At 45.9% G+C, this 15,595-nt stretch overlaps 1 protein-coding gene across 11 annotated transcripts in view; it reads left to right on the plus strand.

Annotated features, from left to right (window-relative positions):
- Window positions 1–408: 408 nt before the first annotated feature.
- The window catches only part of XRCC6 (X-ray repair cross complementing 6), a 144,215-nt gene continuing 129,028 nt past the window's right edge, over window positions 409–15,595 (plus strand). The window contains exon 1 of one of the 11 annotated variants that reach the window (XM_085601222.1): window positions 409–592. The gene's annotated coding sequence lies outside the window, so the exon portion shown is untranslated. The remainder of the gene's footprint in view (window positions 593–15,595) is intronic. The other 10 variants (XM_085601223.1, XM_085601224.1, XM_085601226.1 and 7 more) reach the window with 10 other exon arrangements.

The raw sequence follows: 15,595 nt of genomic DNA on the forward strand, positions 1-15,595 counted from the left end.
GAGACCTATTTGGCTTTGCAATTGCCTGTTTAAAAAAAAAAAAAAATGTAAAGATTGCCGAGGGTCCAGCCGTTTGCTTCTCTAACAAAATTGTTTTAAAACAAAATAAGAATTGACAAAAGGCCGAGGGATAGCCCCTGACCTATTGGCTCTGTCAATGCTTGTTTTTTTGTTACTTTGAAAAGTTTACAGGTGTATTGTTATCATTCGTTTATCCCGGGATTTGTACTTAGCTTATGGGTATATGTAGTTCAGTAATACCTAGTCATCACCTCCACGGCATACGGAATTTAAACTTCAGACGGTAAACCTAGAACATTTAATATATACATTTTCCTGCAGTAAAAACGTCTTCCCAATTCAACATGGCCCCGACTGACAGATTAACCACATGATGTTTTCGTCAGTAAAACAGAGGAAGGACACTTTAATTGGTGAACGGGCTGCCATTTTAACAACTAGGCGGGCTCTAGCAAACCAGAAGGACTTACACACACATTAGTTTCGAATTAAACAGCAGGACTTTGATGTGCTGCTGACAATTTGGAGAAGTGAAAAGGGGTACTAGCTTCCACTGTGCGTTTTCTGTAAGGTACCGGCGTTTTATAATATCTAGTTGTGCGTCCTGTTGTTTATTTTATTCTTATTTTATTATATTCAAGGTGCACGCTTAATGCTTCCGCGTTAAGGTTTTCTTTTGCCATTACCACCTTGAGGGACTTTACACTCTCATTCTTTGTGCAGTTATTTTCCTTTTTCTTGCACAAGGGGCCTCAGGCGTTCATCGACTTGACAACTTTCTTAGGTGACCGACTAGTTAGCAGATGTGAGTGGAAGTGGTGTCATGCTACAGTCAATTCTATCATTGGAAGTATATAACAGCTGATACTCGGGACATTAAGTGGGATGAAAAAACTGGGGGTCTCTCAAAGGGGCGTGACCAACGTAATTAAGGGCGTGGCTTAAAAACCTCTAAGCTAAAAATCTGTGCTTACAATAGTGTGCCAAATGCAAAAACAACAGTTGATGGACAGAATGCAGAACCATATCATACATTCACCCCAGTGCAGAGATCTGGGCTTAAATCCATCGTTTTGTTGCTCACCATGGCTTTCCAGTTTGAACCCAGCCATATGCAAATCAGTCTTGACCCATAGTGTGCCGCCCGTCTGGTATTTTGCTGTTTCTGTCATTGCATCCAGATATATAATATAACAAGTAACATCATACCTACAACAAGTCAGGAGTAATGGCTTTGTCAATGGTTGTTAGTTGCATAAGATAAACAAGCAGCAACTATGGCTTGGATGTTGTTGATCCTGAGTTTCAAAAAGAGAAGGAAATTCAGTGAGAAAATGACTCTCTTTAAAGGATTTCCCTTCCCTCTACAATGCTCACCTGGCATGATGTCATGCCGTAACTTCTTCACTAGTGAAAAGTGAGCAGTGTGAGAACGCGCACATCGATGGGCTTGCTGTCACTGCAGTCCCGAAAAAAACTGGACCGCCTGTGCCAGGGCCCAAAACAGAGCCCGATAGAGACCAGTTTCGAAGCCCCCTTTAAACAAGCATTGGCATAGCCAATAGGTCTCACCTTTGAGACCTTATAAGTGTTTAGCCATGCAACAGTTGATTTTGTTGCACCAAGGATATTATGCTGCATAACTAAATTCTTATAAGGTCCCAAAAGCGAGACCTATTGGTTATGCCAATGCTTGTTCCTCTTTACTCTCAGTATAGCGCCGTGCACTCTTTTAGAGTAGACAAGTGCTCAACAAATCCCATCATTCATTCATGGACAGTGGGTATGAGTGCAGTACTGTGTTAAGGCTCAGATATTTATATGTAGCTATGCGCAACACAGCAGCTTCTGCTTGGAAGCAGCACACGCTAACAGAAAACATTAGGGTTTGTAATGGTAGTATTGGGCATCTCATGGTAACACATTCCATATAATAGTAGCAGGTCTGCTAGGACTTTGTTTTTGTGGTCCACATATTAACAGAATCTATAACCTTTTGTGGTCCTGTCACCACTCAACAGCCCTCTGGCAGATGGTCACTAATTATAATATTTGTGGCACCCTGACTTGTTTGATAAACAACTCGGACACAATTAGGAAGCACCAAAACATATGTTGCAGCGCCTTGTGTATGTTGCACCAATTATGATCCTGTTATATGTTAGTACACACATTTTTATATGTTATTAACAATGATGGACAATATATTTCCAGTCACATTATTTACAACTGGTGTTGCATCTTCCGGCATGTAATTTATCATTGACAGTTCTTCTGGTCAAGTGGTGACACACTTAACAGCCTGTGAGGTAGATATAACACAGATGTTTCTGATGTGTTTCCAGTGTTTTAATCCATTTCTCTTTTTGTTGACACGTACATAATTAGCTGGTGGAAATACTTTTTTATGCATTTTACTATAGTAAATGTTGATTTACAGAAATATTTCATATGTTCTCCTTCCGAGCAGCCTGTTAAACCCAGGGTGCTTAGGGTGATATAGTTGGGTAGTTCTAATTTAAAATGAATGCTATAACCTATCTTTCCAACATGGAAGAGAGCGTATTTGAACACTTTGTAGAAGCAAGACGCAACGCAAGTATTCACTTTCAACTGGTTTCACAGTTAACCAATCACCACTATTAATGCAAAAAAAATTGCAGAGCCTGGTGAGATGATAATTGTTACATACTCCTCGAAGTGAAAACATGAACATGCAGCTAGGAGTGTTGAGAGGAGGCAACATATGACTGTGTAATGCACTGTTGAGGGAAACTGGCAGTTTCGACAGGCAGAGTTTCCATTAGGCTGTAGTCTAGAAGTGTAACACGTAAGTACCTTTGCTTGATGTGCTTACATTTCTAAAAAGAAATAAAAAATTAGGAGCTGTAGTTTCAGAATTTTAGAAGAAAATAGTGTTCCTTACCAGCGTCTGCATTATCAAAGGCGATTTAGTTAGCTGGGATTAGTAGCATACATTAGCCTTTTGTAGATCCAGTCATTGATGTTATGTCCTGCACGATTGGAGGATTTTTATGCATTTATATTTTGTGTATCATTACCAATTAAAAGAAAGTGTTTTCACACGGGCAGCACACGGAGCTAAGCACAGATTTTTAGCTTAGGTGCTTCAATCCACGCCCTTAAATACATTGACCACGCCCCTTTGAGAGACCCCCCGTTTTTTCATCCCACTTAAAGCCCTGAACATAGTTAAACATTGGCTGTGTAATATCGCACAAACGACCCCAGTTATGCTCGAAATAATACATAGAATGAATCTGCCCCTGTATAAACCATGATAGTACTGCTGTTCAACAAAAAGTGAGGGTTCTGAAGGTATGTATGCGGCAATACGCCCATCCCAAGATGGCGGTCGATTTAACCTTTCTAAAGTTCAAGCGAAGTGACATGCAAGTAGACGGCAATAATGGGGCGAAGTTCGGGACAGTGACAGCCGCGGAAGATATCAATGGCGCAGCTCATCCGGAGAAGTGAGTGAACGGGAAAGGACTGTAGAGTGGTGTGTGTGCGAGAAATACCGCAGGCTGTTTTCGTTACAACCAGTCACTCAAATCCCCAGCACCGACATGCAAGTAGACCGCAACAGTGGGGCAAAGTTTGGGACAGTGACAGCCGCGGAAGATATCAATGGCGTAGCTCATCCGGAGAAGTGAGTGAACGGGAAAGGAGCGTAGAGTGGTGTGTGTGCGAGAAATACCGCAGGCTGTTTTCATTACAACCAGTCACCCACGCGCGAGAACAAGCATCGCGGCACCGGCGCTATACTTTGAGCATTAAAAGTAAAGCGCGGGTGCCGCGATTATAGCAGAAGTAAAGAAATAGATGTTTTTTTCTATTTCTTTACTTTTGTGAAAGTGAAAGTCATCACGGTTCTAATGACCCGTGAAAGAGTTGCTGGCGGCCGGCTGTGCGCGTGCACGCTCGCGTGAACGCAAGCGCTAGGCCAGCCAACAGCACTTTGAAAACTCATCTACTAAATGTTTCTCCGAGCAGCGCATGTGCGCTGATTCAGCGAGACCTAAAAACTGCCGGTGCTCAGCACCGGTGAAACCCAGCCCACTTAAAGCCCTCCAGGTACTCACCATTTATAGGACCTGTTTGTTCTTGAAAAATGCGGTACTCTCCAATTAAATGTGACAGAAGTGCAGGTACTCTCTATTTCAAATTAAAGAAGTGCAGGTACTCAGTACCTGCCCATTTAAAGCAATGGCTGCAGTGCCAGTGCTACTTAGAAGTAACAAGCGGTACCTAGTTCTTATGTGGCTTTCAGCAATCCTTGCAGTGTAAAGGTGAGGCAGGAGACAGACTAATACAAACTCTAGTTGGTGCTTCCCATCTGTTACTGTTTTTTGGCTTTGCTTATCAGTGGTGGCTCCTCCGCTAATGCTGAGGAGTGTCGCCCCACTGCTTTTAGCAATGTAACTACAGAAAAAATATATTGATAATAACTCAATGTTATCATTTTATTTGTTCATGCTGCTTTACGGGCGGGGCTGCTCTGCTCTCAGAGCAGGACAGGGAAGGAGTGGTTTGCCCACTCCCAAGTTTCCAAGATGCTTTGGCCGGCCAAACAGTCTTGCATACTTTGCATGTTTTCCACGCAAGCTGCTTTACAGCCTGGGTGGAGAACATGCCCAGGCCCCCAGTCCCCGTCTGAGCACTGAACCACAGTGCTCAGACTAATCGCAATGCTGTATTGCAGCATTGTGTTTGGTCAGGGGTACCTAGGTGCTTCCTGTTCCAGTCAGACGCTGCAATAAGGTACGTTTTTATTTTTTTTACATTCCCCACTTCGCCATCCCCGATCTGTGCCAGCCACCACTGTTTACTTTCTGCCACAAACCCCTGAAATTGTTTCAATTATATGTTGAGTACTGTTAACTATGCTGGAAATGGTAAAAAACGTACTTTGGGAACCCCTAAATTGGTGGCCAAGGTTGGAGGTGGAAAGGAGGAGGAGTTTTGATGGGAGAAGCTTGGAAAGCTTAGCCTGACCGTCAACGTGTTTTTTTTTAAATATCCTGCTGCAAAAGAAAGTGTAACATAGACACATGTGTCAGAAATTGTGCCTAGCTCACTTAATTGGTCACAAAGAGGCTGCATTTTAAATTTTCTGTCAGGACTGGAGGCTTCAGAGTATGCGTTGTCTTCCTTGCTCTATTTTACAACTGCAGCCATAAACAGTCATATATATACAGAAAGAAAACATAGAGATGTATGCAACTCAGCAAATCCCAGAGATCCAAGTTGACTAAACATGCCATAGAGAATGTCCAACATCCAATCAGCAAACCCGTCAAACCAAAGCAACAGCCTTAACTCTGCCTCATCTTTGCTGCTTGTCAGCCTTAAGTATTACTGCACTCTATTTAATATTGAATTTTTGCTTGTTGTTGGCGGTCTTGCTTTTAGTTGTCCCCAGCAGGTGAGCACCATACTGCCTATGGTGCAGCTATCTTATGAATCTTCCTCAAGCGGCAGACGTGGGCGCTAGTATGCATGATCCTCCTACTAGCCTAGTCCCTCACTAACACTGTGGCGGTCTCCTGCTTCCCTTTGCCCTCAATGGAGCCTGCTGTGGCAGCTCTCTGCCTGCTCTTACTGCTCCTCTCCTTACGAGCCCCATCAAGCATGCTCTTAAACACGACCTACGCGTAGTGGCCATGCCTGCAAGACCTTCCTCCGTGTCGTTCCTCTGGTGGAGGCAGCCATTTTTTTCAGGTGGTGAGATGCCCTCCAGTGGGGCTGTAAAAATGTTAAGCGTTTGCAACTTCAAAGGCTGCAATAATAATTGAAGACAGGCTATAGCCTGTAGGTGATAGTTTTTCCCCCTTGGCATACATTTCCTTATTCCTTGGTTCTCCAAACAGTCCTTTTGTTCTATTAATTCACACATACTTAACCTTGTATTTTGGATATTAGTGCTCGCATACCCATTTATTTGTCTGTATTGGTGTGTTTTCAGACCAAGGGTATGTTTGAGATCTCGCCAGGGTTCATCCTCCTGTCGTTACAAGGCTTGCATTGAGTAGTAACAAGTTGCCAAGGTCCTAACAAAGAGTCTGTGTCCCAAGCCATGCAAAATTATGTACACAGGGCCATACCAAAGTCGTTGGGACCTTTGGCGGAAAAGCTTCAAACCTTCCTTGAATGTATGCCTTGGTCAATGCCTCCAGAGCGGAGAGCTATTCTACTGAAGGTGTCGTCCAAGACGGATGCCCTGGAACAACTTAAATTGGCTTACTTGACTTCTATGGCCTCCTTTCAAGAGGGAGATTTTGACAAACATGTCGCAGATAGTCTGGTATTTATACAGGATTTAGTTCATCCGGAGGGTAATTCAGAAGTTTCGGATGAAGAAGTCTTTAGGTCTTGGTTACCTGCCCCTGAGAAAAGGTGTTTAGATTCTTCTGCCGACAAAGCTCCTTCTGGCTCCTCTCTGTCCCCCTTGTTACAGGATACGTTTGATCCCGAAGATTTAGTGCATCCACGCTCCACAGAGTGGATGCCTTCTCCCAAGATTGCTGCCTTCATTCAGAGTGTCTGAGGTCTTCCTTAGCAGGCAAGTTGGCTTTGACCCCTGCTATTGACCCTAAACTTTCAACCTTCCTAGGTAGATTTGTCAAAGACCCCAAGAAATGGATTGATCGTTCATGGAAAGCTTGCCAGGACAAGCTCTTGGATTGGCGAAAATCTTAGACATGGCCTTCCTGGCAAAAGACCAAGGTATGTATAGCGATGCTGACGTGTTAGCTGGTTGGGCCCAACAAGCAGTTTGTTTTTTGGGCAACGCTAATTGTGCTTTGTCCTTCAGAACGCTGTTTCTCTATCCCCCTTCACATCGACCTTAAACTCTCTGAATTGGCTACAAATTAGGCTGATCCCTCGGGCGAGGGTCTGTCTTTTTGCGATCCTTTCGTAAAGGAGGTGGCAACATTTGTATATGCATTCACTTCCCAGGATAAAGCACAAGCCGCATAAAAAAAGGTATTCCAATTTCACCTTGTTTACCAATGCTGGTCGAGGCCAAGGCCGCTCCACCAGTAGCTCTCAATATCCAGCGTCCTCATTTTGAGGGCCTCACAAACAAGGATTAATGGGATTGAATGACGTGCAGAGGGGAATCCCCTTCTACCCTACCCCAGAAAGGGGTTCTAGAGGCAGATATCACTGTGGGAACATCCGTGGAGTAGTGGCCAGTACCTCATTCCAAGGAGAGTCTTCTCTTTTCTTCCTAAATAGAGTTAGAGGGCAGGATTCTTTATTTTCTGCACAACGGTATGTCCATTGCTCACAATGCTGTTTGTTCTCCAGAATTTTCGAGGTTTTCACCTGGAGTTTTACCGGACCCTAGTACAACAGTTCATTCCTCATCGGCTCCATTTTCAATCTCACAGGAGTCAGTTCATAGACCAGAAATTGTCTTCCCTTTTACGTAAATGAGCCATAGCAGTCATCCCTCTGGGTTTCACAGCAGCATCTTCCTCGTGGACAAAAAAGGTGTAGGTTTACGTCTTATGCTCATGGAGTTTAACTCTAGAATCCTTTACCGCCGTTTCAAAATGGAAAGGATTCACTTATAAAGAGATTTGCTGAGACAAGGCGACTACATGGTCCATTTGGACCTGAAGAACGTCTACCTAACAGTTCCCATCTTTCAGCTACATCGTTTCTTACAGTTTCAGTAGTATTCTTGCGTAGGAATTCTTAGCAATGCCGTCTGGGCTCTCGTCAGCACCTTGGTACTTCACCAAGCCCCTCAAACCAGTGGTGGAGTACTTGAGAGGCAGAAAGGGATCCTGTTGATCCTCTTGATGTATCACAATCCCAATTTGCTCAAGCAGCAGTTGTCTCACAATTGCGCTCTTAGATTATCTAGGATTTTTCCTCAACTACAACAAGTCCGATCTTCTGTCAGTTCAACAAATGAGTTCCCTGATAGTTGGCATTGATTCTGTGTCGGCCACCCTGGCCTCCCAACACCAAAAAATAAGATCAGTCTAAAAGGAAAATCGCAAATCTCAGTCACAATCGCACTTGGATTGCATCATGACTGGTGCACCTTCTGGCATCGTCTATACTAGTAATTCTTTCAGATCCACTTCAATACCACACTCTGCAGCATCTGAAGATGACTCATTTACGCAAGGGCTTGTCTTATGCAGGTCAAGTGGCCCTCACTCCAGTGGTGGGGCACAGGCTGCAGTGGTGGCTTGACCATATGGACGCTAGAAATTGGAAGGCCATTTTTGGTCTAGTTCTGGACAGGGTGGTGGAGTCCGACGCCAGCTGTTGGGGCGTCCGCTGCAGCGACATTTCAACAGAGGGACGCTAGTCCAAAGAAGATCTCTCTTTACACATCAACTGTTTAGAGTTTCTAGCATGTTCCTTTGCAATTCGTTCATTTTTGCCCCAACATATCCTTTGCTGTATTCTGTTGAAAATGGACAGCATGTCTGCAGTCCAATACATCAAGCATATGGTAGGCATGCATTCCCAGCTTCTAGTGGAAATAGCATAAGGCTTTTGGCATTATTTACTACACAGTCAGAACTGTCATAGTGGTTTACCTTCTAGGCACTCAGAATTTAATAGCCGACTGGAACTCGCGGTACCTTGGAGATGTCAGCGAGTGGAAGTTGAATCCGGGCCAGTTCTCCAAATTGATGCAGAGATGGGGTACATGCCAGATTGACCTGATTGCATCCCACCAAACTTTCCAGTTACCATCCTTCTACAGTTGGAGATTGGACCCCTTGGCTCTAGCGTCAGATGTATTCTTGCACAATTGAAGTGGACGGAACTATGCTTTTCCTCCCCTTCTCAGTGTTATTGCTAGCGTTTCTTCAGATCAGGCTCAGACTGCAGAGGTGATTCTCATTTCACACCTTTGGAAAACCCAGAGTTGGTTTCCTACTCTTTTGTGAGTGCCCTATCCTACTTCCTTGGTTACCAGCTCTCTGCTGGGCCCTCTTGGGTGCCAACATCCCATAGTCATGACTCAACAATTGAGATTAGTGGCTTGGAGTCTTTATGGAGGCTCTCAACCTCATTTACAAAGCTGGGTTGGATTCCACTCATAAACTATATTAAGCAGCATGGAAACAACGGTCTGGCTGGTACTTGTAATGGGGTTTGGATCCTGTTTCAGCAGATGGGATTCATGTCACCAATTTTGGCCTCAGATGGCTTTTCTTACCGTTCCATCAATTCTTACAGAATGGTTATTTCTGCAGGTCAACTTCCTGTTGCCAACAAACCAGTGGGGGAACACCCGCTGGTGTCTAAGCTACTTAGAGGAGTATGTTTTACTGTACCTCCCAAAACAAATATTCCTCTCTTTGTGATGTCTCCACCGTCCTTACATTTCTTCCGTCTTGGCCCGACAACTCTCTTTTATCCAGGTTATAACTCTCCCCAAAAATAACACTTTTATTGTGTCTCGTCTCTTGCAAACGGGTCTCTGATATTAAAGAGCTTATCTCGCAGGCAAATCTTTCACCCTCCACAAGGCAAATGGTATTTCCAGCTCTTCCAACAGACAGAAAACTCTTTGTAGTTGATTGTTTATATGAATATGAGTCAGCTATAGCACCTTTACTAAAAAAACCCCTGATGATCCATACTGATCTTTTTGTTAGGGTCCCATGGGCGGGTGACTTTTCCTACTTTGGCACACTGGTTAAAATGGCTTCTTTCCACAGCGGGAATCAACACTTCTATTTTTGACACTCACTCGGTCTGGGGAGCCATGTCGTCCAAGTCTTATGAAGTGGGGGCTCGTTTGGAAGAGATTATCAGCATGGCGGATTGGGCATTGGATTCAACATTTAAAGAATTCTATCATAACCCAGTAAGTAATCCTTTTTCTATGGTGGTTGATAAGCTTTAAACTTGCACAATCTGATGTCTCCTGTCCTGACATAGAATTGAAAATTTTATAACATTCATGAACAAGAATTTTTAATTCTAATAAGGATACGAAGGCGAAGATAATCCCACCTGTTACTTGTAGTTTAGATTTCTTTTGATCTTGTTGATGATACTGATCTAGTTGCTCATTTTATTCTAAAGAGGATCTAATTTTACCCACCCGCTTGTATAGCAGATATTTAGGTTTTCTTGTTTTCAGTTTCAGATCAAAAGTAAGAATGATGTTAGGATTTTTGATACTCAATACAAGGATTTCTCGCAGCAGAAGAGTCGGAGTTATGGATGTTGCTCTGGTTTATACAGTGACAGGATTGCCGACTGGATTTTGGGCCTTCTCTATGGCATGTTTGGTTATCTTGGATCACTGGTATTTGTAGTTTTGCATACATCCCTATGTTATTTCGTGTTTATATGGCTATTCGTGGCTGCTGTTGTAAAATAAAGCAAGGAAGAGAATGCATAATCTTCGCTTTCGTGTCCTTAATACAATTGAAAATTCATGTTCACAAATGTTATAAAATGTTTGCATACCTTACAGAGTTTGTCAGTAGTAGCAATTGCGACGGGATGATAATAGTAGTAAGATAACTCTGTGTTTTCCCCCATCACAGTTTTGACTCAAAAAGTAGCATAGAGGGATAATGTGCCTGCTGCAAAGCACATTGTTTAGCAAGCAGAACACAGATTTGTATTTATGTAGACAGGTCAATCAATCAATCAGGGGTTTATATAGCACGCTACTCACCCGTGAGGGTCTCAAGGCGCTGTGGGGGGCGGGAGAGCAGCTCCGGGTCAGTCGAAAAGCCAGGTCTTGAGGTCCGTCCTGAACGTGTGCAGGGTCGGGGAGCATCTGATGTTGACTGGGAGCTCGTTCCAGGTCTTTGCTGCGATGTGGGAGAAGGCTCTCCTCCTGGTTTTGTTTCTGCGGATGCGGGGGACCTCTGCCAGGGTGAGGTCGGCGGAGCGGAGGTTCCTCTTGGGTACATGGAAGGATACTCTCGTTGAGGTATTTGGGTCCGATGTTGTTGAGGGCTTTGTAGGCGTGGGTGAGGAGTTTGAAGGTGACCCTCTTCTCGATGGGGAGCCAGTGGAGGTTGCAAAGGTGTTGGGTCATGTGCTCGTGACGTGGAGTCCCGAGGACGAGTCTGGCTGCTGCGTTCTGGATAGTTTGGAGTTTGTGTAGAAGAGTTCAGTTGATTCCGGTGTAGAGGCTGTTGCCGTGGTCGAATCTGCTGGTTATGAGCGCGTGGGTGACGGTCCTTCTGCAGTCGGAGGGGATCCATTTGAAGGTCTTACGGAGGATGCAAAGGCAGTTGGGCTACTGCTTTTGATACCTAGATCAATTTATTTTGCAGCCCTTCTAATATAGCACAGTGATCTATTACCACATCAAGGAGCTGCATGCAACTTGTAAGACACGGGCTTAGATCCTGATTTTGTTTTTTTTCTCAATGTGTTGTTATTCTAAGATTGCAAAGCTGGGAATTAAAGTCTTGTTAGTACAGACAACCCCAATCACTGTGTTACATTTTATATCCTGACTTTATGTTCACTCTTAACATATAATGCCTACATGTATGTGATTCCTATGCCTTACAACCCTCTTTATCTTAAGTAACGTTTCCTGGAGATTGATTTGCCCACTTGTATAATTTATGTCTCTGTGTGTGAGATATGAACCACTCTGACGCCCTACACTAGGATGAGTAGCACTATAAAAGAACTAAAAAAATGTGTAGGTTCCATTTAAATCATTATTAGTGTAATTACTCATACACACAGATACATTTTGCATTCTTAAAGTGCATGAACGTCTCTTACATTGGGGGGGTCGAACAAAGTCAAAAACCTGCCTCCAACATAGATTGCCTTAAAGTACTTGTGAAGTGATTAGCTATATGCATATTTCCTTCCTTTGAATTGTCATCTTGGTGTTAGGCTCCAATTGGCTCCCAACCAGGATAATACTTAAACAAAACAAGGGGCGCTGGCCATTTAAATCAGGCCTTTGTTTTTACCCAGGTGGAAGTGAAAGTAAGAAAGCCCGCTCCCTGCTTGCAGGTTGCTGCACTGAACGGAATACAGACAACATGTGGGCGCTTCGGAGTTGTCCCGGAAAATGACACCTAGACACATTATGCATATTTCTCTGGATTGGCTGGATCCCAGATCCAGCCCAGAGATAGCTGCTGGTACTGGGATCCTGCGCAATCCCCCTACTTTCCAACACTGAGTGTTAATCATGCCAGACAATTTGATATTTAATAAAGAGAGTTTAGGAGGGATTACTTTACAAACAAATAATATAGTTCAACATGTTTTATTCATCATTTGTCTTTCTTTTTGAATAGCTGTCATAATTTACAATATGTATGCTCTCTGCCTTTAATGGCTCATTGCAAGGGTCTTTTGTGCAAAGTGATGCCCATACCATACTAAGCACTGAGGTTTTTTTTCTCACGCATAAGACATGACTACTTTTTGATATTAAGCGACTGAAGTGTAATTTGTTCTATCAGTCCTAAACCTCTGTCAGAACTGTTGGATTAAACAACTGACAAATGTAACTTGCACACACACTTTAAAATGTGATGAAAGGATCTGATAAATATTAAGACTATGTGCAAGTGGTAGCATCTTTAGCACCTTGACAGAACTTCCCTTTTCTAACATCACAGTGAAAAACATAATCACCATGTGTATTATTTTAGTTCTTTACATTTGGCATACCAGAAATGTAAAAGACTGACATCAAATAACCAGGGAAAACCACCTGTGATAAAGCTATATCACAGGCTTCACGGGTAATGAAGACCCAATGATGTGAGCAACCTTGGAGCTGGAAGGCAAGCCCCCCTACACCTCTGGCCAACCTGTAACCCACATCAAGATCAGTTTATTTTTTTTTTTTTATTTATTTTTTTTTTTTTTTAAACCGTTTATTGCACGATGAAAAAGTTACAAGCATGGGCCTACAACCATCCGGCCGGCCGCTAGAGTAGCAAAAGGCATATAGCATACATACAGTGACAATCTCTTGGCGGAGCAGATTGGCAAATCAGGTGAGATCAATAGCGTAGGCCGCATAACTCCTAGCCCACACTACGGTTTCCTTTTGTCAAACAAAACAACACAAAAAACCACACCCGCAAGGCAACCCGCGATCCAAGTGACAGTACATGCTCCGTAAATGGGGGATCCTAACCAGCAGCATAACTCTGAAGAGGGGAATGGGAGTATAGCAGGGACTGGGGAGCCACGTGCCCACGGCTGAGGGAGGGGGTCGGCTAAGGAGATGGGGCTGGCGAGGCTACCGGTAGGAGCGGCGGCTCACAAATACCCCCACGGTAGGCGTTCCAGGGGCCCCAGATTTTCACCCACGCCCCAGGCTTACCCCTCGCCACATACACTACTTTTTCACGAAACATACACCAATCCATATGTTCTTTCCAGGCCAACACCGCCGGGGGCCTCTGGGATCCCCACAATTGGGCAATGTCACGCTTCGCTATCATGTATCCCAGGGTCAACCACCGCGTCTGCGGGACCGAATAATCATTTGGTTCCCACACATTCAGCAAGCATCTCCTGGCTTCAGGCAGCAGTGCAACACGCGTAACCACACGCAAAACCTCATGCACACCACGCCAGAATCGCTCCACTTTCGGGCACTCCCACAGTATATGCATGAAAGTTGCCAAAGCACCACAGCCGCGCTTACACAATCCGTCACCAGCAAAGCCCATACGTAGAAGCCTCGGCCCCGTGACGTAAACCCGGTGAAGGATCTTAAGCTGGACGAAACGAAGGCGAGCCGGGATGGCCACCTCCTTCGGAGAGGCCACCGCAGAGATCCAATCCTCGTCGTCCAGCTCCAGCCCATCGGCAACCCAGGCCTCGCGGAGGCCAGTCAGCAGGCACGATCTGTCATTGATCAGTTTTTTATATATAAGGGAGATCGTGCTGTCTGGCACATGGCCATCCAGCACCCTGTCCTCCAGGGGGGAAGACTCCGGAATGGACGCAACATCCGGGAAGACGGAGGCCAGCGCGTGGCGGACTTGTAAGTATCGAAAGTACTCACTGCCTTGCAGCTGAAACTCCGTCTGCAGCATCTCAAAAGTCTTGAAACCCCCCCTCGTCCAGAGATCTCCCACCGTGCTGATTCCGATCGTGTCCCACTTCTCGAAGCCCTTCGATGTCCACAGGGAGCCCAACCTCTCAGACGCATATAGCGGTGACGCCCGGGTCAAACGGTCCTTCCACCCCATAGCTGCATTAGCCGCGTGCCATACACGCACCATGACACGCGTCGGTCCCGTCAGACGGGAGTCGGGCGTGCCAGAATAGAGCGCTCGATTATAATCGCCACCGGGCAGGAGCATCCTATCCATTGCAAATGCCGGGTTCAAGGCGGGCCCGTAAAGGCCGTGATTGATTGCAGCTAGCTGGGAGGCCCAGTAATACCGTTTAATGTCCGGGAGGGCGACCCCCCCATCGTACCACGGGAGCGTCAATTTGGCCAGAGCAATACGCGGCCTCCCGTCCCAGAACAGGCGCCGCTGCAGGCCCTCCACCTCGCGGAAGTAGCGCGCTGGCACCAAGTCCATAGTGTTCTGGAGGGCGTACAGAAAGCGCGGCAAGGACATCATCTTAAACAAGGCCGCTCGGCCAAGTGGCGAGAGCGGAAGACGCCGCCAACGCGCGACATCCTCTCGCAAGCGCTGTAGGGGGGGCATCAAGTTCCGCTCATAGCGGGCCTCCGGGTCTAGAGTGATATATATACCCAGGTACCGGAACCCCTGGGAGGCAATCTGGATCGGGCAGTCACGCGGTAGGGCCGGAGCCTCCCCGGAAAGCACGTATACGCAGGATTTCGCCCAGTTGATGACAAGGCCTGAGTTACGCCCGAAGGAGCGCAAAACATCAACCAGGACTATCAGCGATTTGCGCGGGGAGGCGAGATACAAAAGGATATCGTCGGCGTAGAGGGACACACGGTCCTCATACTCAGGGGTCCAGCGGAGACCACGGATAGAAGGGTGCCACCGTAGCCACTCCGCCAAGGGCTCCAAGGCCAGTGCAAACAGGAGCGGCGACAAGGGGCAACCCTGGCGCGTGCCCCGCCCCAGCTCGAATGGGGCCGAGACTCGCCCATTCACCACCACCTGCGCCAGTGGGCCCGAATACAGCAATTTGACCCAGCTAATGAACCCCGGGCCAAATCCGAATTTCGCCAGCATCGCCCAGATGTATGGCCATTCAAGCGTGTCAAAGGCCATGGTGGCGTCTAAGGATGCCAAGATGGCCGGCTCCCGCACAAACGGGACACGCGCGAGCACCCCGTGCAAGCGTCGCAGATTAAGAGCCGTGTTGCGATGGGGTATAAATCCAGATTGGTCTTGGTGGACCAAGTCGCCCACCACACCTACCAACCGGTTGGCCAACACCTTGGCGAGGATTTTGGGTTCCGCGTTCAATAGCGAAATTGGCCTGTAGGATGTGACCCGCTCACGGGGTCTCCCCTCCTTGTGTATCACCACAATCGTGGCCAGACGCTGGTCCGGCGGGAGGGAACCCTGCGAGTGGGCCGCCAGGAACATCGCGCGCAGGTGGG

The sequence above is a fragment of the Triturus cristatus genome, chromosome 4_2 (genome assembly GCF_964204655.1).
Source record: "Triturus cristatus chromosome 4_2, aTriCri1.1, whole genome shotgun sequence".
Lineage (NCBI taxonomy): Eukaryota > Metazoa > Chordata > Amphibia > Caudata > Salamandridae > Triturus > Triturus cristatus.